Source organism: Callospermophilus lateralis, chromosome 10 (assembly GCF_048772815.1).
Source record: "Callospermophilus lateralis isolate mCalLat2 chromosome 10, mCalLat2.hap1, whole genome shotgun sequence".
Lineage (NCBI taxonomy): Eukaryota > Metazoa > Chordata > Mammalia > Rodentia > Sciuridae > Callospermophilus > Callospermophilus lateralis.
The window spans coordinates 102,024,635-102,050,664 of record NC_135314.1 but is presented as its reverse complement, the minus strand read 5'-3'; positions in this window follow the sequence as shown (position 1 = coordinate 102,050,664).

The window sequence follows — 26,030 nt, the reverse complement described above, 5'->3', positions numbered from 1 at the left end:
AATACAGTGAGCTGAATAAACCTTTGTTTCCCTGATAAAAATCCACATTCTTTTCAGAAATCTTTAAAAATCGTTCATTTTCCCTCCTGTTATTTTTTCCTTTCCTTCTAAAAGCCTGGTTTAGAATATCTTTCTTATTGTTAACTATAGTAGAAGTTGCTAAAATAAATCTCAGTTAAGCCCCAATTAACTGATCAACTTTAGAGGTAACCTCCCTCTGAAGCAAATTCTGCATCTCTGTGGTTTTTTCCACATCTACTGATCCACAGCATCCCTCTCACAGCAGAGCTAAGGCTGTATACTTCCCCCTAGTCTGATTCCAGGAGTGTCTGCTCTTCACATTGCCTCACCAAAAAGCCTTCCCACTTATCCAAAGAAAGACTGATTGCCATCAGCATATTTTTTTAAAGACATTTTAAAAATATGAGATTCATGGAAGCTGAGGCCTACAGACTGGCCTTCAGAGTAACTACAATTCCTTTGATAGTGTAAGCGAGAGTCAAGTTTAAATGTAAGTTTCTAGAGAGTATCCTTAGCTTTTATCAAATTCTCAGTGAGTCTCAGCCTTACCAAAGTTGAACACTCTAAAGGGATGCACAAATCCTCAGGTTACATATTTAATAGATGGCATGAAAAAGTTTGTAAGTACAAGTCACTAATTCTTTATAAAACCAAATTCATAGCAAATTTAGATGTTCATCTACCACCACCATGATTTCATTCCCTAGCTAGTTGAAAATGATAAACAATTTATAGTCCTTACTACCCTCCAGTACATTGGTTGAGCATGCATGGGAAAATGCATGCACAGCTACATTTACATTCACACGCACATCACACAACAATTTAACCTAACATTACTGATAGCCCATGCCAAAAAAGCACATACTTGGTTAATTCTTCTATATCTACCTTTGATAGTCTCAAAAAAAATTTGGTAGTAACAAACTCTTATTCTTAATAATAGTAGTTTTTGTTTCTTTATTTCTGATGCATGCATTCTCTGTTCTCAGATAAATATTTTTTATATTTGTTTTATTTCAAAAGACTTAATTTTGTGGAACATTTCCATACAACTATCGGTCACATTTTGAAAAAATTTATACTAAATGACATCAACGTACTATGCCTGAAAAAATTAAATAAATGCCAAAATGTGAAAAGACAAATTAATACAAAGCATTTGATAATGTTAAATTTAGGGATAAATTACATTGGGAAAGCAGCTTCTGTTTATTTTGGGGAAGCCATGGATCTAATAGATGGCATGAAAAATGGTGTCGACTTGAGAACAAATTATTTTGCTTTATTAAAAAGTTGGAACACTCTTGATCAATTGGTTAGACTAAAATTGTCTCAAAATGTCATAGCTTTATTAATTATCATAAAAACTACCTTTTTATTTCCTACCATCTTGCCTATTAAATCCCAGTGTAACTGTTTGGAATCCTATTGTGTCTTTCTTTTCTGATAAATGAAAGTCTAAAAAGAACATCAAAGAGAAATTCACTTTCACCTTTGTGGTCCAGTATCTTGACAGGTTCAATGGAGAATTACCCCAATAACTAATACTAATAATTACCCTAATATCCCTAAACTAAAAACATGTTAAGGAAAACAGAAACAGAGGCAGAAAATTGTACGGATAAGAGAAAAAGGAAAGAAAAGTCACCTTCAATTTACTGATTTCAGAATACATAAATGCTTGTGTCATTTCAAAATGAAAACTTATTTCTCATTCCATGTGGGAAAAAGATGGGGCATGTATGTTTGAGTGTGTGTGTGTGTGGGGGGGGGGTGTCATTATATATTTACTTTTTGTGCTTCTAACACTTTTTCTTTGCCTGAGATAAAGTCTATATAAAATTAGATATTTCCTAAAGGGAAAATAATTTATCTTACTTAATAAAATATTTTTACTTTTAAAGCTATTTGACATTATTCACATTAGAAGAGGAAAGAAGAAATGAATTTATTCATCAATTGAGTTGAATATAAAGAAATTTCTTAAAACCATACTATCTGCATTTAATCTTGATCATTGATCTAATTTTACTGAGACTTGACTATACTTATACTAACTCTGGATCTTTCTTAATTTTGAATTTCACTGTTTCTCATCTTACTCTATTGTCATAACTACTCCTGCTTGCCTATGATTTTCCGAAGAGCTACCACATTGCTTTACATCAAATCATCTGGGAGATTTGCCAGAATGTGGGTTGGGAGTGAAATAGCAATGTTTAAAAATCCCATTTGATCATGGTTCTCTTTCATAATCACTTACATTGCAACTCACTCTCCATCCAATTTCCTAGAGTACCTTATAAGATGAATTTGTCATCCTCTCTAAAGTTCCATAAACACAGATGTTCTTCCTATCTTCTGGAGACTTTCTCTCTTGAATCTTTCCTGTCTTACAATCCATAGTGAGAACTCACCCTGATTTCTCTGACTCTCTGGCTTTTGTGCTCTAAGTCTGTGAATAACTCTATTTCAGATGCTGCTCTATTAAAGACTTTTTTCCACAACATTCCACTAATGTTGTTGACTTTTTTGGGGGTACACTCTTTGTCTTGCTACTGTACAGAAGCTTATTTCTGCCTCTAGAATAACTTTTAATTCCTTAATTGATTCATACACTCAACTTTAACTACTAAAAAACTATTATATACCAGGATGTATAATAATAGGTGTCAGAAATAAAATAATAGGCATGACAAATGTGCTCCTATAAGGTTTTCAATTTGGCAAAACTAGTGGTATTCTGAGGATCTTTGTTTTCATCAGGAAACATCTTTGTTGATTTAGGACAGAATTGCATTCTTCTGGGAAAATATCAAATTTTGTTCTCTCTCCTAGACAACAAAAGGAACATACACTTTTTGGTGTTTTTAGTAATTTTCTATCAAGAAAATACTGCAAATTCTTTGAATTCCTACTCCAATCTTATAAGAACTCTGGTACTGTATCACCATGGCAGAATTTTAAATGTAGAAACAGCAATAATTTTGCTTTCCCATCCAAATGATTAATTCATTCTGTTCTTATTGCCATTCCCATACAGATTTGCAGTGTGGGCATCTCTATGTGGTGATCAATTGTGAGATTATAATGTGGTTAACCAAAAATCAATAACCTAGATTGGCTATTTATTTTTATTCTTATTTCCATTATCAATCACTTATACACTGCAGATTTTTTACCTAATATACATTTCTCAAATCCATCACTTTCTCCTTCATTCTTACCTTTTCTCAAAGTTTAGTACTGAATTGACAGCAGTCTCTAAGCTTGCATTCCTCAAAATCATCCAGAAGGCAATTTATTAAAAATAAATTAAAACCAAATTACATTATGCATAAAATCTTCAGTAAATCTGTCTGTTGCTTACAGGATTAAATCCAAGCTGTAGCCTGAGCTCCTACATTATGATCCTGGCCCACTTTTATCTCTTCTAATCAATGTCCCCAACTAAATAAACACTTCAAGTATTATACCTGTAATCAAACAAGCTAGAGTTTACTAATGCTACAGCGTGAAAAACCATAACATGAGATCAATGAAATGTCTCTAAAACAATGTGAAAAGAGATTGGTTAAAATTTTGTGTTAGGTGATTGGGGAATGTTTAAGAAGGCTGTAATTTGGGTTTGGATTGGGTCTTGAAAGGAAGTAGGCTAAATATAAAATTGGTATATTATTATTATTATTACTTTTAATCTAGAAGGAAATGAGAAAGCTCTATAGCTGTATTACTTAAGAATCCATAGTCACTCATATTAGAAAGGAAAGAAAGATGTTCGGTTGTCTTAGTGTAAACAATATTCTTGCTTTCATGTCTACTCAGACATTATTAGAGAGCGGTCTTGTTGGTATCTCACCCATTGTATCGCAGAGTACCTGTCTGGTGGTAGTGGTCTGAGAATCACTGATGATTATTGGAGAACATCATGAGCCAATTACCTGTTGTTGCCAGGTCAGATGTCAGCTAACACTGGTAGAGGTTGCTTTCTTTATTGTATGTTTCACTACCCTCTGCTTCTCATGTTGCATGCCCTGAAATTATTAAAAAACATGCTGCCATTCTCTACTGTTTTGTGTGTCTGTGACTTTTTATTTAGCTTCTTCTTTACCTACAATCCTTAGTCATACCATCGTTGCTTAGCTAAACACTACTTATTTTTTAAATAAACTTTTTAAAGAACATTTTTAAATTTTAAGGAAAGTTGAAAAGATAGTGCAAATAATTCTCATGAATTTTCTTACTCAGTTTGTATGTATTCAGATTTTTCTTACCCAGTTTTCTTACTCAGAATTTTCTAACCCAGTTTTTTCTATTTTTAACCTCTTGCATCAGCACAGTTACTCAATCAATACTAATACATTATTAAGTAAAGTCCATTCAGATTTCTTTAGTTTCTTTTTCCTTTTCAGGAACCCATCAAGGACAGCACATTTCATTTATTTGTCTTTTCTCCTCAAGCTCTTTTTAGCCTAAGAGTTTCTCAGGCTTTCTTTATTTTTGATAACCTTGACAATTCCAGTTGTACTGATAAAGGATTTTATGGGATATCCCTCTATTGGAATTGTCTGATGTTTTTCTCATGATTAGACTGAGATTGTGAGTATATAGGAGGAAGGTCATAGAGACAAATTGCCATCTCCATCATATCATATCACAGGTATGTACTATCAATATTGATTTATTCACCATTAATTTTACTGGTCAAAGCAGTTATTTTCAGTTTTCTCCACCATAAAATTGGTCTTTTCTTCCCTCTTTCCACATTGAATTTTTTGGGAAGAAGTCATATGCATAGCATATCTCTTTTGAATCCTTATACAAGTGAAATCTCTCTTCTTCATCTATTCATTTATTCAAACACTCTTTATTTTAGTGTAGATTTGCAGACATTTGTTTTATACTTGGGGTTATAATCTCCTATGAATTTGTTAATTTTATTTGTTATTCAGATTATTTTCCTATGCTGGCCATTGAGAATTTCGAATTGGTTTCTGTGTCCCTTAGATAAACCCTATCAGTGTTTTGTTATTGAGCACTTCCTCATTTTAGGGTATCCCAATATGTTCTCACTCATCTTATGTATGGTTTTATATCAAGAAAATTAGTTTTTTAGAATCATCCCCTTAATCAAGGAGGCTGTTTTCTTGTTATTGGAAAATGGTATTAGAAACCAAGATCTGGGCACTAGGTATATTTTTCTTCTACTAAGGCATCAGCTTCTCCCCATTGATAGTGCAAGGAAACATATGTGCATGTATACTTAAGTGTGTGTGTGTGTGTGTGTGTGTGTGTGTGTTTGTAACCATGTATCTATATCAAACAAAATATAATTTCAAACTGATATCTCAAAACTCTAATCCATAACTCTGTAGTTCATTCTAACTTCCTTCTTTGCCTATCTTTAAGTCTGCACTCCAATACTGAGAAATATGGCTCCCGTTGTCTGTCACACATTTCCTTAATAGTTCATTTACAGTACTAATGATAGCAGTTCAAATTGCTAACCGTACTCCCATAGGGAAAAATTTTATCAATTAGAGTGCACTTTAATGTGCTGTTATTTTCTTTGGTCTTATGAACTCCACATATTTGCAGGGTTATTTGGGTCACCACTTTTCCCCCCTCCTACTTTTATTGAGCTAGTTTTGTATATTTGTAATACAACATGATTTTGTTTTGGTTGTAGTTTACATTCCTCAATTTCCTAAGTGATGTTTTTCAGTTTACACATGATAACATCTACTTTTTATGTTTTAAAGGTATATAAATTTTGAAAAATACATACTGTTGTATATCCATTATTAAAGTATCATGTAGAATAATTTCACTGCTCTAAAAATTTCCCTTATTACATATTTTGTCCCTCTTTCCATGTCCCCTGGAAACCACTAGTTCTTGTACAATATCCACGGTTTTACTTTCTTTTTCCAGAATATAATGTAATTCAAATCATTAACATGTAACTTTTAACACCAGCTTATTTCACTAAAAGTCTTTTTTTCAGGATTCATTGTTTTTGGCTTAATAGCTCATATTATTTTACTGATGAATAATATTCTATGTATACATTTATCTCTTCATCTACTAAAAGACTCTCTGGTTCTTAGCTTTTTTTTTTTTTTTAAGACAAGAAGTACAGCTGACACCCTACTCATTTTTAAAACTCACTTGAGGTACTTCCATTCCATAGGTTGGTTTAGAAAATTTATGTCTCAGAAATTATACTGCATCTGATTCAAAAGTATGATATGTCAAGATCATTGTACTGTCATGTGTAACTAATTAAAACAAATTTAAGAAAAAGAAAATCTGTGTCTCCATATCACTATCACACAGTATAATATTCTATAATAATTAAATGCTTATTTTTATTTATAATCAATTGAAAATATTTTAGAAACTGAGGAAATTGATCAGAGATAACACATCTTTGCATCTCTGACTCCTATCCTGAGTTTTGGTAATTGCTTTTTTTTTTCTTTTTTGATCATGCTGAAGACTGTACCCAAGGCTTTGCACATGCTAGGCAAGAGTTCCTAAGTGAGCTACACCCCTAACCCTCAGTAATATTTTTGATGAAATAAATTTACCAGGTAATGTACACAACAGTTCACATTTTACATATACTATCTCATTAAGATCACACATATAAACAGAGAAAGTAGGTTAGATGGCACCCCAAATAAAGAATATAAAATATGCTTTTTTGATTATCATAGTTTGAATTTTAAATTAGCCATCTTTTGTAAACAGTAAGCTATCTAAAATAAAACAATAGAAGCAAAGATTTGAAACTATTTGAAAAATCAATTTTAGCATCTCTCATTTGAATCATTTGAAATAAAAAATAAGCACATACATATTAATGGAATTGAGATTTACTCTCATTTGAAAAATTATCTATTATTTGATCTCTTTATCACTAAGAATTAATTCTTTGTTTGGGCTTTTTATGCTCTTTTGTGAATACTAAATCTTTATGCAGTAGACAGTTGTGAAATATTGTTCAGTATTATTGTCAGGAACACAAAAAATGCAATTCCCTTTTCTTTAACTTAGTTCAGCTGAAATTATAAGTCATGTGGCACGAATAAAAACCATGTGATATTTTAAGGGTCCCAGAGATAGTGAAGGCAAGATTTCATTTATCTACAAAGAGAGAAAAGTATTTAGCATTTCAAAGAATTTTTTAAATTATCCAGATGTATGCTTAAAATAGTTATATATATATATCAAGTTCTGTTTTATAGAGAGCATTTACAATTCTTATTAGGTAAAGATTAGACACTAGCTGTCACTAATTCTTGTTATTCATGATAGTTGTGTTGTCTGACATCACTGTGAACACTGAATTGCAAGAGTATTGAACTGCTGCTCCTAGGAGAAATGCAGGGTTATGTTCCTGCAAGCCTCTGGTCATGACATGTTCATCAACCAGTGAATACATGACCTCGTTTTTGGTGTGCTTCTGTTTAAAGACATTTTATGTTATGTGTATTGTTGACTCATTAACATTGAACTTGGGGCCAACAACACTTAGTCCATGCCTGAACAAAGGTTACATAACACACATATTTTCTGATAGGGTACATCACAGCTTTCTTGTGAGTGGAAAAACACATTAATACTCTTAACACTATGCTTGGGAGCCAGTTTTAATGGTAAGATTTTTTTTTTAAGTATAAAATATGTCAAAATTTTGTCACTAAAGAACTGCATAAAGGACTCTCATTTATAGTAAGTTAGTTGAAATAAGAAGACAGAATGTCTCCTTATTTGACCTCGAAGGAAATGTGCATACAAAGACTCAAAGTCTCCTTAGCTTTGCATATGTTACCAATGACTTCAAAAGTGTCATGAAAAAAAAAAAAAGGAAGTATCGTGAGTATTGATTTGGGGGCTACAAATAAATATTAATGAGTAGGCAAATTCTCAAATTCAGAATCTATGAATAATGAGAAACAACTACACTATACATATAAGGCCTGTGTAATTTGAAAATACATGTAGGCCTATTGTAAAGTGCTTTTATATATCCTGACAATAAAATATGTGAAATGTATGGTTTGCAAATTTAAAAAGCTATTTTTTAAAATGTAATTTTTTTGTTTGCTTCGAGAAGTGGAGGAAGTTCAAAACTAATTTTTTAAATTCCATCTAAAATGTCACTGAATAATTACTAAGCATTGTCAACAGTTAATTGTGAGAGGCAACGTGGTTTTTAGAAGAAAAATAGTTGGAAAAAAAAAACACCACTGAAGAATATTTTGTTTGGAGATAAATGTATCATTGTAAAAAGTCAATAGTGATTTGTACAGTGTGTCAAAATGCATTTTACAGTCATGAATAATAAATTAAAAATAAAAAAATAGTCAATAGTGAAAAATACTTGGAAATTTCTAAATTATGTGTTGTGGATTCTATGTGGTAGCCTCTGTATGTAGTAAGAACCTTGAAGAATTGGAACCAATGAAGCCACAGAAATCAGAGAAGTTTGGAGGCAATGACTTGAGCTAGATAATTAGAGACAGAAAGATCTGAATGGAATGAAGCCATGGGAAGAAAAGGCTTTTACAGCCCATGCATAATAGAAGCAGGTAGAGGCTTGGGCATTATGGACATCTACAGAAGATGAACAGAATGAGACCAATGCCCATAGATTAGAAGGGGCAGGAGGTGGGTGGGGATGGGGTGCAAAATCAAATTCTAGTGAAACTTAAGGTTGGGCCAAAGAATTTCAAATACATGTGATATAGTAGCCATATCTATTGACTGCTCCACATGAGGAAAAAAACTAAAAACATCAGGTGCATTGTCAGATTTTTTGGTAGTCATCTTCTCATTACTGTTTTTTTTTTTTTTCTTAAAAAATACTTACATAATCAACTTAAAAAAGAGGAAAGGCTTATGTGGCTTCAGTTTCGAAGGTTACAGTTCAAGTTTGGTACGCTATGTTGCTTATCATGCCAAGAGTGCGGGGTGAGGGACATCATTCAATGTATAATCAGTATGCACAAAAGACAGATAGAAAGGGGCTGAAATCCCACAATCCCCTTCAAGAGCATGTCTCTAATGACCTAAGACCTCCCCCTATTCCTCACCTCTTGAAGGTTTACCACTTCCTAATAGCACCAAAGTGGGGACCAAGTCTTGCACATAGGGGACTTTGATGGACTTTGCAGATTCAAACTATAAAATTTTGTTCCTGGTTCCTAAAGACTCATGCCCTCTTCATGCATTTAGTTTGTCTCTAAATGTACTCAAAGTTCTTTAAAGCATTTCTTCCAGGTCTAAGTCTCAAGTCTCCTCTAAGACCAAAGGCAAATTGAGCTGTGAGTTCCTGTAAAAATTAAATATAAATCACAAACCAACCAACAAATGACATTCATGTTATTCCTTTGATTATAAAATGAGAATTTTAATAAATATTTATGTGCTTTAGTTATCACTAGGAAAAATAGATGGTACATTCTTGCAAGATTAAAAATGGCACAGGGTAACATTCCCATTCCAAAAGGAAGGAATAGGGGATTAGAAAGGAAGATTAGATTAAAAACAAAACCAAAACAGAGCACAACAAACATCAAGTTCTATAGCTGCTTGTCTGGCATTGGGGCACACTGTGATGAGATGTGGGCTATCAAAAGCTCAGACAGTCCTATAGCTGCAGCCCACAAGACTTCTGTTTTTGGTGGTGGGGGGTGCAGTACTGGGGATTGAACTCGGGGGCACTTGACCACTGAGCCAAACCTCAGCCCTATTTTGTATTTTATTTAGAGACAGGGTCTCACTGAGTTGCTTATCTCCTTGCTCCTTGCTATTGCCGATGCTGTGTTTGAACTTGTGACCCTCCTGTTTCAGCCTCTGAGCTGCTGGGATTACAGGTGTGCGCCACTGTGCCTGGCTCTACATGACTTCTTTCAGGCAGGTTTTACATGCTTTCTTCAGATGCCCTTAGCATGGGTTCCATGTTCCTGGTATCTCTAACTTCTAAGGTCTGATTTGTGGTTTGAGCTTCACTCTCCAAACATTACCTTTTTAGAAGCTGCTTGCAGGGACTCTGACCCTGCCATACATTGCCTGGCCTTTCCAGCTTTTCTCTGAAATCTTGATGGAAGCCTCTATAACCCCATAACTCTTACTTTCTGCATACTGGAAAACCAAGATCATGTGGATGACACCATCCATCACCTGCTGCTGATGTGAGCCATATAAGGTTCCACTTTAACTTCAGCAGCAGACTCTTAGTGCCTTTTCTGTAAGAATTCCGTTGGTAGTCCTGGGTGAGCAGGGTGCCCTGGGGCTGTCTTCTCAAAAGACTCTGCCTTAGAAAATCTTTGAACAAATTTTCAGTTCTACCATAGTGGCTCTCAACCTTTTTGATTCCTGAACTACCCTCATAGCCTGTTTTCTATTATTTAGGAACAATGAACTTAGCTTATTAACTGCACCTTCCTCAGCAGAACTTTTAAAATCTTGCTGCTTTTTTTCTGGCCAAACAGCAAATGCTCAAATCTTTCTGCTCTGTTTTTTTCCCTCTCAATTCCCATTATACATTTGGTTAAAAGCAGCCAGTACATGGCTCTGTCTACATGCTTTGCTGCCTGGAAATTTCCTCTACCAGTAAGCTAGTCTACCACTTTTAAACTCAGCTTCCCACAAAGTATCAGGCAATAGACATATGAATATAACTTCTTTGTCAGGATGTAACATGGGTGGTCTTCAGTTCAATTCCCAAAAGAGTTTTTATTTTGATATGAAACCTCATGAGCATAATCAATCTGTCTGCCTTTCTGTCAGTATTTTGGGCTTTTTTTTTTTCTTTTTTTTTTTATTGTTGGTTGTTCAAAACCAGTATTTTGGGCTTTTGAGCCCCAACCAGAATCACCTGTTAAGCTCCACTTAGAGTACTCTATAGACTTTCCTAACATGCTGCTCCAAACTTTTTCAAACTTCTCCTATAAACCAAACTTCAAAACTTTCATCACATCACTTCAGGTATGTCCCAGCAACCCTCGTTATTGGCACCAATTTTCTGGATTGTCAGTTTTCTGTTACTGTAACTGAAATAATCAACTTGAAAATTAGAAGTCTTTATTTTGGTTCAAAGTTTTGGAGGTTGCAGTTCATGGTCAATTGGCCTATTACCTTTGGATCTCTTGTGAGGGAACACATCATAGTGGGAATGTGTGGTAGAGAAGCCGTTCATCTCATGGATGGAATGAAAAAAAGAGAGACAAGAAGGGGCTGGAGTCCTAGTTTTTGAGGTCATTTTTCTAGTGACTTATATTCTACAATAAGGCAACACCTCTGAAAGTTTTCACCACCTCCTAATAGCACTAAGCTGGGGACCAAGTCTTGAGCACAGAGGTCTTTGGTAGGTACTCATGATCCAGACTGTAGCAGTGGGATCAACCTTTAACACACAGGCCTTTGGGAGACATTTGAAATCCAAACTACAGCATTTGATGCATATTTTTTTCCTTATTTTGAAATAGACTAAAATTCATCCACCCTTCTGAAATTGGGAAGATACAAATGTTAGCCCCAGGGTGTCTCAGCTTCTTTTGACATAATAAGGAGGCTCAAGGGACTGTAGAATGAGTCAAAACCTGCAAAATTTCTTTGGGTCAAGTTAAATGAATCTCTCTCTCTCTCTCTCTCTCTCTCTCTCTCTCTCTATATATATATATATATATATATATATATATATACACACACACATACATACATACATATGACCTGGCTTTTGTTTCTATAAATTATAACTGCTTCTGAGGGACTGGTGGGAATAGGCAATCTAGCTGCCCCTCCCTTGGATCCCACTACATGAAATTTCCCATTCGTGTTGCCCTCTTTTGTGAATTTCTTATATGGGCAAGTGGTCCTGCTCAGCCAGAATCCAGGCAAAGTCCTGGATGAGGCTGCAGTAACAAATTTAGAGATGAGGAAACTGAACTTTGGAGGTGAATAAAAAGGAACAGTCCCTGGAAGAAGGTGAGATAGATATAAAATTTAGGTTTAATTACTGAATCAGTTGAACTAGGGAAAGCTAACCTCTTTTAAGCTAATTGGTGGAAGGAGTATTTGACCAGAGTAGCACTTGGTCTACAGCTCATTATCTCTCAGAATAATAATACCTCTTGAGAGTTCTATCCAATATCCTGTGAATTATGAAGCTTTCTAGTCTGGCCAATAAGCAAAATTTCCATTCTGAGTGAAGAGAAAGAATCATGTCAAGTACTTGGAAACACTAGTGAAACCGCTGGTTATTGGCGACGAGTTCTGCTCCCTCAGATGTTGAAGTATAGCATTAGAGAAGCATGCTGAGGCAAGCATATGAGGCAGGGTTTATTTAGAGGATAACAGACTTCTCCCAGGAGGGAAAAGGGGGCTATAGATGATATCCTGTTATCCCAAGAAGCTAGGGTGTTTTGATTTCTTATATGTCCTAGGCTTCTTTTGTTTTCCTGCTCTCTTCCCCTTATCTTTCTCCTTCCTGTATATATATGACTAGGCCCAGGGAATGCTTGGTGGGATGGCCAAAAGGTGGGAAACACCCTGAGCTGAAGAGACTGGGGAGGAGTGATCTGGGCAGGAAGGGGGCGTAATTAACTCCCTGTAGGGATTGAAAATCCCTGGGACAATTTACTTTAGCAACAGGTTGGAGCAGGGTCAGATTATCTTGATAGGGTGGAAAAAAGGCTCTGAAGGAATTAACATTTCAATTTCTCCATTCTCTGGATCTGACCTTTGCCTATCTGCCTGTCTAATTCTGGCTTCCCTAGTACCTGAAGGACAGGAATAATTAGCTATAGAACAGGGAACACAAAAACCTACCCTACATAGGTGAGAAATAGAAAGTCCAGTGGTCCATTTTCAGAATACAGTATTTAGCCTTAAATATAAAAATTGCTTGGGATATAAGAGAAGCAGCTGGAGGGGAGAGCAGAGCAGAAAGTTATAAGCAGTTAGCACTGGAGCGTGACAAATTCACAGCCCTTGGTAAACAGGAGGTGAGGGGAAAGGGCCCATCTAAAAGATAAACTACAACAAAGATGTACTCAACCCAAGAAGGCCTTCCTGTCACAAGAGATCAAAGGGAGGTGGGGACAACTAAAGTGAATTTCTTTTTTTTTTTTTCTTTTTTTTTTTTAGTGGTTATTTTTATTTTGTCCCTCAAATCTGGAAGACTCATGTAGTAACAAAGAAACACAAGCTCACAAATAAACAAAATCTTCTTTAAAGGTAAGCACATTTGGAAAGAGGTAACATTAATACACTAATAACAACATGAACCTTTTCATCTTCTTGTATAGAATCAGAAAGTCTAATGAAACTTTGCTTTATCCTGGATAAAACAAAATCTCAAATGATAGATTTTTTAAAGTACTCTTTAAAATTCTTTAAATCCATTGACTACAGAACATCCCCAGTATACACAACAAACAAGACGCTGGAACTGGAGACAGCTTTTGAGGATACAACAAGGAGAAGAAATAGGTGTCAAATAGTGGTGGCCTTCAATTTAGAATACTAATGGCTACCTACAGCCCTGGGACTGGAAGGATGCAGGAGTAACATTCAGGCTCAGTTAGTTCATAGGATCTGCCACAGACTTTGGAGTGACCAGGGACATTTTGGCCAGGTGTTTGCCAACCCAGGTATTGGGTAAAAATAATAAATATCATTAGTTCTAGCACCATATCCTTCCAATAGTCTTACTTTAATATAATAAAGAGTAAGATAGTAATATAAGTCTCTCCTCAGGAATAACAGTGTAACTTGTTATATATCAGGAGAGTTAAAGTCACAATATTAATAATGACCTCCATGCAACTCAGGAGAAACCTTAGATGCCAAGGACCCATGCATCTCCCACCTGGCCCTCTCCTGGGTCCCCCATAGGCATGATCACAGAGCAACCTGGTTACCTTCTCTGAGCAGAGCTCTGGCTTTAGAATTAGGGGCAAAAAGGCAGGGCTCAGCATTATTCCAAAACTCAGGAGTGCTCAGAGTGGAGGAGCAAAGTGGCTGTCCCACAGGACATTGAAGCCAAAAGGAATGTAGGTACAGAGTCACATTTGGAAGTGACAGAAAGTTTTGGCAGAATGAGCAACAGTTGGGGGAAAAAAACAGGATTAAAAAAATTTCTTTGTTGTAAAAACCAAAACCAAGGTGTTGATATTTTGCTGTGTTGACCTTAGTAAAGTGGGCCTTATGCTGGTGATGAGAGGAGTAAGTGAGGGGTGAGCCCAGGAGGGTCATTCACATGGAAGGCCTGAGCAAGACTCTCACAGATGGAGAACTCCTGGCCAAAAGAACCATTAACAATTTGTCTGCTCCCTTCATCTGTTACAAGAAATGTGCGTCACTCCAATAAAACTGGTTATTGGCAGAGGGAAATCTACTGTCTGATTTGTGAGGCAACCAGAGCCAGCTGCTCCAGCTTCTAGGACTCAATGAGTCCTTCCCCTGTCAAGTTCCCAGCTGTCCTAGAGCTTAGGAAGAGCAGATAAACCCAACCACCTTTGCCTGCTAAAGGTACATTTCTTTTTTCTTTATATAACCCAATAGGAGAAAATAAACCTGGGCAATATTAGGGAAGACTGTATACCCCATAGTATTTGGCCAGTGAGTAACAAGGGGATGGACCTTGTGTGCTAGGGAATAAAATGCTTATTTTCACTGCTCTGGGTGTGCCTGTTCACTCAGATTCTTGATCTTGCCAGATTGTCAGTAATAAGCCTCACTTTTGCTATACCTGTCTCTTAGATCATTCTTTGGGCTTGGGGCAGGTGAGCATGTTTCTCTCATAGAAGCAAGACTTGAGAATATAAAACTATGTCCAAATAACCACATCCTAGAACAAAGCTCAAGAATATTTGTAATAACAAAGCATATTCAGAACCTCAAAAAATATAAAATTCACAATTTCTGGTATTAATCAAAGACTATTGGGTATTCAAAGAATACCCCAAACTGCTGCAGATGTTAGAATTAACAAAGACATAAATACAATTTTAACTGGCCACTGGATAACATATAGAGATGAAGTGTAATTAATCGATCTTAAAATGTTTAATACTGAAGAAGAAAGGTAATTAGTTCTTAGACCAGGGCCCTAATATTAGGAAACAATATGATCAGATAGATAAGTAAATCAATATTCATATTATAAAATTCAGATATATTCTTATTGGATTATGTACAGTAGGAGAAAATACTATTTTAGGAAGAACTTCAGATTTTGAGTCATTCCAAATGAGTGTTAGTCTGTACTCTGCCATTTGCTACTTTGGTGAACCAGGCAAAATATTTACCTCTATGAATCTCAGTTTTCTTATCCTTATCATATGAATAACAATAAAAATTCTCACCCTCATGACAGTGTGTTAAGGTTCATGACATACTATATGTGTATTACATACATGTGCACATGCACGTATGCCTTTATATTTATACACTTCACACATATATCTATGCACAACCATAGGTAAGTATATTCCTATGACTGAAATGTGATTTACCAATAAATATATAGCAATTGAGTTCACATGGCCAAAATTAATAAAATATTGAAAAAAGAGTAGGTAAATTTTTTCACTGGCATTGAAAGGACCATTATTTTAGGCGTATTTTATAAATTTTGTATTATAAAAGAACAAAAACTATTTTATATTTTGTTCAGGGCACGTGAAGAACACCAAGCTTTAAAAATTTTTTTTTTGAGGGAGACTCTAGGGAATGTTCAACCATAGCTCTCAAATAGAGATGGTTTCAGGGAAGCCAACATGGTTATCCAAGAAAGAAAAGGAACTTTTGAACCCGTATAGCTGTCAGGACTACAACAATGGAAAACTTTATAAAAGTGATAATGATTTGGGAAAGGAAGAAACAGAACATGCTCATTGTAGCAGTAAGGTCATAGTGGGTCAACCAGAGACTAAGGGAATACATTAAAGAAGGAAAAAAAGCAGCTCTATAGAAACTTGATTTATAAATTTCTGTTCCAATTTTAGTTTCTAAGTTCTAAAGAAACCTAGAAAAAATTCAGCTCATGCAGATGGGTGGGTGGAACAAAGTTACAGACCTTATCTGGTATCTTCATTGCTGCATTTATAATTATGTACTAAGAGGGTCACATTTTGCAGTGACTTCATATTTTTACTTTATATTTTATTATATATATATATATATATATATATATATATATATATATATATATCATATTATATATATATTTTTACAGAGTTGGCTATTCTCCACAGATGTGCATAAATACTCCAATGACAAATTTTTATAGGCTAGGCTGAGTATTTCAATTCATGCCTAAGCTCAATTTGTATTTTCTTCTGATCAATGATTTTTTTTCCTCTACTAGATAAATAGTTTTAATCAGATATCTGAAACAAAGTTTAGTTAATGATAGAGGACAGACAGATGGCTTCTTAACCAAGAAGCAATTTACCTGCAGCCCTACCTGCAAGTGGACAGGATATGTTACAGCAAACTACCTGACTTGTAGGAGAACTGTACGTCCTAAGATGCTGATAAGAAGAACACAAGTTACTCTGAAGCAGGAGGGACTTTTGTGATGTTTACACAGACCAGATCATGGAACTCGGGTCAATAAAGATATCCTCCAAACACAAAATGTGCAAGACTGTGTCCCTATTAGAACTAGTCAGTATGGGCCAAAGTGACCTAAAGTGGCAGTGGGGACTTGAAAGTCTGATGTCATCCTGCTCTCAGTCAAAAGTCAAGATGTAGACTTTAACAGAATTCTCTGAAAACTTCCCTGGGATCCCAATAAAACTGGAAGGCAGAAGGGGAAAGTGATGCCTTTCCTCTATGAGAGGACTCACTCTCTTTCTTGAGAGGCCCCCCTTTCCCCTTTCCTATCCTTTCTAGTAAACTCACATCTGTTACTATAAGCAACATGTCTGAAATATTTCTGGCTAGATCATAAGGATCAGGGTTTGAAACCCTGTAACACTAAGATGCATAAAGATTGTAGGCATCTCAACATTTCCCAAATGAATTTGAATTTTTATGCTTGATCTTATTTGCTTTCTTTCCACCCCGTCATCCTATCCCTAATTCCTTCTGGAGTACACAATTCTCCTGGGTGATAATTAGAAGCAGGAAAGTAATTTCAGCAAGAGTTTGATAATGTTGCTCCAATTTCACATCCATTGGCACAGATCATAAGGACATTGCATTCTGTGATTTACTCCTCACAATTTCCTTCTGAGTGTTGGTTGCTGTGGGTGAGCTGACTATACATAATAGACATACAGCTACTTAATAAGTTACTTACATTGACCTTGACCACTGTGAGAGAAACAAATTATGTTTTACCAAGATACTTTATAGCATATAAGGTGAACCTAATTCCTGAGTCCTTTTATAAATAATTCAAATTAATCCCCTCACATCCTCAGTCATTTTCTATGATGAAATCCATCACACACTTGCCTCCAGATCACCCATAGTAGGGATAGACCATATCTGTAAATACTATTCATTTACTTTTATGCAGTTTTCCTCATCATGATATTATTATATGGTGGAAATATTATTGCCATAGCAACTGGTAGTGACATTATCAGAAATCTAAATAATGCGTACCAAAACCCCTACTGAATTTTTTTTTTTTATTTTTAGTTGTTGACAAACTTTTAAAAATTTATATGTGGTGCTGAGGATTGAACCCAGTGCCTCACACATGCTAGGCAAGTGCTCTACCACTGAGCCACAACCCCAGCTCAAAACCCCTACTGAGTTCTTATCCCTCCTTCTTATAATAATATACAATCTCTGCAGTATCTTTGTTATTATTTTGTTTGATTTTTCACACATCTTAGTAAACTCTAGTATATCCTCATAATTTCTTATATCATTTTCTGCTCATTAATGTTGATCTTTTCCCAAAAAATTACATGAATTATCCTAATTAATATTGTACATACATTGCACCCTGGTCAGCACTAACCATAGTAATTTTGAACCAAAAAGTTGTTATGAAAAATTAAAAATTACTTCAATGGACCTCACATGCATTTCTAGAGAAACAATTAATATCACTGAGACTTGAGAAATAAAGTTATTGGGATAACACATTAGTGTTCAGGCTGACAAAATTTGCTCTTATAGTATGTGCTACATTTATAATGTAAGCAGATAAGTCAGGCCACCAGAGTAGTTTGGCACCCTTCAGCATGATTACAAGGATCATAAAATCCTTGGGATATAGATGATACTTACTATATGTCTATTTGAACCATAGCATACTATTGTCTCCAGATTATCACTGAGATGTCTAGAACCATTTTCTTTAGCTTACTTTTTTTTTTTTTAATTTCCCAAGTTTCTGCTCCATGGGGACTTCCTAAAAATGAGAAGAATTCAAAGGTAATTATGAATAAGACAAAGTCCTACTCTTTAGAAGCTAGCTTTAGTTGGCAAGTGTTTCAGTCAACTTTTTCACTGCTGTGAATAAAAGACCCAATAAAGAACAATTTTACAGGAGGCAGAAGTTTCTTTGAGAGCTCACAGTTTCAGAGATCTCAGTGTATAGACAGCTGGCTCCACTCCTTGGGGCTTGAGGTGTGTGGCAGAAGATCCTATCAAAAGAGTTGCACAGGGAAGCAGCTCACAGAATGACAAGGAAGCAGAGAGAGAATCCACTTACCATATTCAAAATATAAACCCCAAAGGCACTCTTCCAATGCCCACCTCCTGCAGCCATACCCTACCTGCCTTCAGTGACCACTCAGTTAATCCCCATCAGGGGATTATTCACTGATTGGGTCAATTCTCTCATAATCCATTCATTTCACCTCTCAATGTTCATTGTCTCACACATGATCTTTTGGAAAACACCTAATATCTAAACCATAAAAGCAAGCAAAACTATTTTCTTGATTACAAATGTAGATCATTTTTGTTTTTTTATTCTGCAGATTTAAAAATCAATATTTATTTTAAAACTCAGGTATTTTTCTTTGTTTCAGAGTCAAGGAAAACATTTGGTATAATACACTTTGCCATAAGCAAAACACTTTGACATTTGTCACCTCTTTAGATTTTGTAGTGGGAAGAGGCTTTGTAGACAGTGGTTCTGTATTTAAATTCCAGTTCTCTTATCTAGTTTCAGTGTCAGAAGTACATCACCCAAACTTTTGGTTCTTAAACTTCTTCCTGCTGTGAGGATGAGAATAATTCTCATAGGTTCTTATGAGAAATAAATTTGAGTGTTTGTCACATGTTATTTACTTAATTAATAGTAGATGGTCGCATTACATTTCAATAAAACACTGTATTATTATTCCTAACACAGAATGCATAGAATAAGTAGTCAAAATGGTTACAAATTTGAATTCTGCATTTCTATAGTCAGACTAATTTATGCTTTGAAATAATTTTCCCTCAGTCTCTATTTGATGCAACTTTGAGTGACTTGTAGAGTTGTTATATTTAGTAGAGAGGATAGGGTTCTAATACTATTGGAAAAAGGAAATACAAATTCTTCAGCAAGATCACAATCTAGTAAGTTGTGTGTACAAAAAAGCTAGTGGGGTGGTGATGTGAAATGATACTGTTATGTGATGGAGTAAAACGGATGAAAGAAAGTAAGGGATCAGAAAGACAAAAAGATTACTAGGTTTGAGGAGGCCAAAAGTAAGTGTTAAGTGGAGGTCAGGCCTCTATTATCAGCTTACAGATAATACTTTTCAAATCCTTAGCACTGTGTCTGGCACATAGCAAGCATTCATAAAATGTAGGACCTATTCTAGTGAGTAGAAGTATTTTGAACAAAGTTACAGATATGAAGATGTATAATATATGCAAAAAGGTAAGCAAAAAAAATGGATAAATTTGGCTCAATTTGAATGGTACAGAAATAAATTGCATACTATTTGAAATCAAATGGCAGTGTATTTTAAATGTTGGAAGTTTAGACTTTACAATACAGCCAATGATAATCTTAACAGATTGTGTTAGTCATGTGATATAATTAATCAAGTATCTGTGTAATCACCAACCAATTTTAGAAGGAGTTATGAACAAAATAGGCAGGTTAGAAAGCTTTATCTCTATAACTTAAATTCCAAATGAAATTGAACCCACATATTTAAGAAAATGATTAACTGACTAAATAGAGCTATAGGAAGAAAATTGACATACATGTCTTTCTCTGCATAGCTAATTAAAATCCTAAATTTTAATGAAGCATATATCTCATTTTTACTAAATATGTCTCCAAAATTGAAAAATTAGGGGCAGAGGCTAAGGAGGCAACAGTAAAGAAAGAGAGAATTAAAGATGAACAGTCAGGATTCCTGTTTCCACCAGAGACCATTTTAATCACTGTGCAAAAGCTGTTGAACTTTTCTGGGCTTTAATTTTAACATTTATAAAATGAGGAATAAACAAACCAGGTACTGGAAAAATGTCTGAATATAAACAATTCTAACTTGATTATGAAAATAATAATAAATGTAAATATAAATTTTATTTTATAAAAAATTGGAACAAACTCTCCCCAGTGTTAATTAACTCACTTTTATATAAGAACCTGGGCATTGACCATCTTTATTCTGCTCAAATATATTCAGATGCAAGTTTGTGAAGCTTTCTAGAAATGGATATGTGTTTGGATGTGCATATTGAATGTGTGTACCTCTTGATGAATGTAGTGTTCATGTTTGTGTGTGAGGGGGAGATGTTTATCGTTTTGAGATGGATATTATAGTTTAGATATAAGGTGTCCCCCAAAAAACTCATGTATAAGACAATGCAAGAATTTTCAGAGGTGAAATAGATTACGAGGCATAATTCAATAAGTAGATTAATCCACTGATATGAATTAACTGGGTGGAAACTATAGGTAGGTAGGCTAAGTCTGGAGGAATACACCTTGAAGGCATGCCTTTAGGTTTTGTATATTTTCTCTAGTGAGTGGAATACTCTCTTTCTCCTGTTGCTATGTCCTGAGCTGCTTTCCTCCACCATACCTTTCCACAGGATGTTCAAACTTACCTTGGAGCCAGAGCTATGGAGTCGTCTGTGTATGGACTGAACCTCTGAAACTATGAGCCAAAATGAACTTTTCCTCATCTAATTGTTCTTGTCTGGTCTTTTGGGTGACAAATACACAAAACCTTAATAAAACAAGTATTGAGTTACATTTAACTGTGTTTAATTTGCTTTTTGTCATAGTATTCTTCACCTTGTTAGTATAAGGCACACTTAGTTCATCATCAATAAATTCCTCAAGTTTTTATGTTCCTAATTTACCCAAATATTTCAAAGAAAAATGACTAATTTTTCTATGAAAATGTATGTTATATTATATCATTCCATAATCAGTAAATAGTAGATGTCTTCTTGAGTTTTATAAATATATATATAAATGTATATACATATATTTCAAATTATGCATATTCCCAGGAATATATGAGACTTCTTTTCTCGTTGTTTTTTAAATCTCTCTTCCCAGCCACAAAGTTTTTCTTGATATTGTTAGCACTTGTTTTGTAAAGAATGTGTTTTATCCTTTCCCAAAGATTTTGTTGTTTGAAATGAGAAGTCCTGACAGGGAAAAAAAAAAACAACACAAAAGACAAAACCAGAAATTCAGAAAGTTATAAAATGATGTAGAGTCTATAAGTAGCTTCATAAAACATTGCAGTTGTCTTTATTTCTTTTGCTTTTCATAAACTAGGATTTAATGAGTAACAGGTTGATTTTCATTCTGAAATGCTTCATGTCTTAGGATCTGAAAAAATAATACAAAGATTTATATCTTTATTTTCTTCTAATCTCATAATTAGGGATGCTCAGTTAATCCATCTGATTTGAGTTTTGTAATCTCCTCACATCAAAACAGTCAATGTGTGGATATTCACAGCTCCACTATTGATGTATTGTCAGTAAACTTTCTTATATTTTAGAAAATGTATTAGAGATCTACCGCCCACTGCAGCTGATATTGTTGAGGCGGAGTCCTTCATAGAACTTGAAGGATAGCAAGATTGGGGAACAATGCAGATATATTCAATAACTGCATTAGTGATTATCAGTCTACTGTTTCTTTTAAGCAACCCTGAATCTAAGATGTTGACCCAGAATAACTAGGACCAATGCTCTAAATGCATAACTACTAAAATGAAGGAATTGAGAAAAAAATAAAAGCATAAAGTACAACTTCCAGAAATATCAGTGTCAGTAATTAATATCCAATTTTGGAAACTTCACTAACAGTGATAAGAGTAAAGAGGAGACTTAGATGCCCTTCAAAGAAGAGGACAAAGAGACTAATCATTCTAGAATCTGTGTGGAATTTTCAGAAATAGATTAAAACTGTGTATTTATTTAAAAAGATAAGAGTTATCTTATGCAAAGTTTAGGATTATATGCATATATTGACAAGGATCCCATGTTGTCATGAATGATTCTAGTAAAGTCTTTTCAAACTGTTCTTCATACAAGGAACATAACTAGCTACTCCTTATCTCTAGTTACTATAGCAAAAATGTTTCTTCTCCAAAAGCCATACAATATACATTATTTTTCAGAACAGTGTTTTAGTCTTCACAAAATACATGCAAAAAGGCATGAAGGGGAAGTTAAAATTTAAAAAAAATTAAACTATAAGTTCGAAGTCAGTCTTTTCTTCCATTTTGAGATATTGAAATTATAAATGAAAAAGGTCGGTTAGCTGTTATAACATATCTTGTTTCTGACAGGAAAATGATGCCCTTGGTTATCCTTACTTCAAATTGAACCACTTGCAAAATATATTATTATTGAAAAAAATAAATTATCCCTATGACCATTAAGATTTTCTTAAAATGGGATTTGGTCTTTAGCAGAAAATTGTATTACATTTCGTCCTTACTAAGCACTTTATTTCTGTGCTTGATATGCATTTGAATTGCCACTTTGGGGGGAAGCCATATTTTAAGATAGTTGGAGAAAGCTTTTCCATTCTATCAAGTGACTAATACTACTCTTTGTTAAGACTAAAACAAAAGTTTTGAGAAATGGGTATTTAAATATATTTGTGGTGAATTATCAATTTTAGGGCAAACCTGTGATTGAGGGATTCTTTAACTTGTTTTTCATTCTTGTCTCTGCCACACCTCATGATGTCCATATACTCTGTATTCCTCTCGGGGTCATTTAGTGACATGTTGAATTGTCACTGAATTGACACTCATCTTAAGAATTCCGAGTCTTCTAATTAGGCTACGAAAAGTTAAAGGTATGTATGTAACATTTTGATGGGGCTATGTTACCTATGTAACTTCTCATTTTAATGCTAAGAAATTTTGAACATTCTACCTTGCTATGAAACTTTGATGCAAGGTTGATTATGCCATTGTTTAAAAAAGAAACTCTTAAGCTTTCAGTGTTTATTATTATCAGTCTACCCATTGCTGAGCTGACTTCACCCTATAATGAAGATGAGGGATGCAGTGGGCTCTATGCACAGAACAGGTATTAGGGCTAGAATGAAGTTTAGGTACATGATTAAAGAAACTGGGACTTGGTGAAGTTCAAACTTTAGTACTTCACCTCCCTTTCAAATACTATCCATCATCTGTTGTGAACACACGCTCATTCTCTCACCTATATCTATGACTATCCTATTTCATATTATCTAGTTTATTCCCCAATACTATAAGGCTTGAGGAAAAGTGGCATTAGAAACCTAATGGGAACACTTATTATCATTCCAAATGTCCTATGACACTTTTCATTACATTTCTCCTAGAAGCTCTCAGTATCTTAATTGTATATAATGTTATGAAACATTTAAATAGGCCTGATATCCCTTTAGAGACTAACATATAACACAATATCTTAACTTATATCTTTATCTTTTCTTATCAGAGAGGTAACATCCAATGGTAGAAATTCATAAATAATGCATAAAGTAAAGACATTGGTAATTGATGTCTGGGCCAGAGATGTCCGACTAACAAAAATCAACATTTAATTCTAATGCTTTAACAATGTTATTTTTCCCCATTATATTACAATGGCTATATCAAAATGGCTATGTCAAAATGCTATGTTTCAAAATAGTCAAGCAAAAAATTTTAAAAAATGCTTTTAAAGGGTAGAGCTTTAGAAGAAATGATTACTGTTGTTGCATTTCTTCACCTTTCTCATTTTTTTTAACCCTGTATAAGCTTATTTTCATTGAGGTAGGAGGGATAGTTGATGGTTGTGGGCTAAGATGGTATCACCAGACAGAAGAGGGATCACTAATGTCCCATAGGCAGTGTATCAGGTCCCTGCCTGTCAGATGGCCCAAATAAATTCCTAAGGACTGGCCTAGAAGAAGCAGACCATCTTTCTTAATATTTTCCAGACACCATTTCTTAATATACAGCAGCAAGAGAGAGGTGAAATGGAGAGTAGTTGAATAGATTTTGTGGGGAAAGCCATATAAGCTACATAAAAATTAATGAATTCTTATTCCCCTGAGATGAACTTGAGGCCTTAAATACTCTCAGGACATTGGTGTGTTCCGTGTTTTTGGTAAGGTCTAACTAGGACAAGAAAGCAAGAATAATCTCTTCCTTCTTGGTTCCTTATATTCAAGGCAGCTATGCATATAGAAGGAATGGTATGTATGTTTAGGAGGATTTTAGTGGGAAGTCTTTGATGATGAGAGTTTTTTGTTTGTTTAATATTTTTTTTAGTTGTAGGTGGACAGAATATATTTATTTTTATTTATTTATTTTTTATGTGGTGGTGAGTATCGAACCCAGAACCTCACATTTGCAAGGCAAGCACTTTACTACCACTGAGCTACAGTTTTATTTTTTATGATGGATTGCTAAATAAATTAATGACAGTACCTGTTACCTTGGTACTCCTTGATGCCTGTAAAAAAAATGAAGTCATCATTTCTTCCTTTTATTTAACCTTTTTCTCTTTTAATCCTTTCATCACTTTCCTTTTCCTTATTCCTTTATTTTACTTTTTCCTCATTAGCCATAGGCTATAATCAGTAATATGAACAGAAAATCATTTTTAAGAATTTTGCATTCTGGAATACTTTATTTTGTAAACCAACACTGTCACTGAACACAAAAAAACACAAGTACACAATTCACATTCAGATCCAGTCTTGCCTTCTTCTGAGGATTTGGTTCACAATATGTGAACCACAGATTACAAAGTCAAGATGGCTAACTTGCTTACAGGCTTATTTTATGGGGAATTAGTTGTCTATAGGTGGGATATAAATTATTATTTTGTAAGTGTATGAACAAAAAGCTCTGAAACACAGAGAATGAATCTCCAATCTAAGATGAGACACCCTTTGTATGGCATAAAACAAGGATTTAGTCATTAAAATTGTATTCAGGTCCAAGGTAAATATAACACAGGAGAAAAGAAATAAATTTATACTGGCCATTGTCTTAATAAAACGTCTAGAAAAAAAAATACATGATTATGTCATGAATCACTAATTTTTCTTTTTCATTTCTTGCTGGAAATCTGACTTCTCTGAAGCCTTAGCATTTGTGTTTATGAAAGAATAGAGCATCCATATTCAGATGTCTGTTTTGATTTCTCCAACGAGCAACCTAAAAAGGGGGAATGAGTGGGAAATGTAATGAAAGAGGAGGACCTAACTAAAGTAGACCATAGGCACATCTAATTTAGGGCAATGGTACAAAACACTCCTCTGGGTAAACGAGGAGTCCCACGGAACTCAGAATTGGATTCTGGTCAGGAAGAGATGACATTTCCTTCCATCACCTGAAGAAATATTAGCACAGTCAGAAAGTGATCTTACTAAAATCCACTCCCAAAAGAAAGCATTGTTCTTTCTTTTAATTATAGATTTAATCGATGTAACTGAGGGTAAACTTAGTTCTTTTGTGTGTTTGTGTGTGTGTGTGTGTGTGTGTGTGTGTGTGTGTGTGTTTGTGGTACTGGGGATTGAACCTAGCAGTGTTCCCATTCTG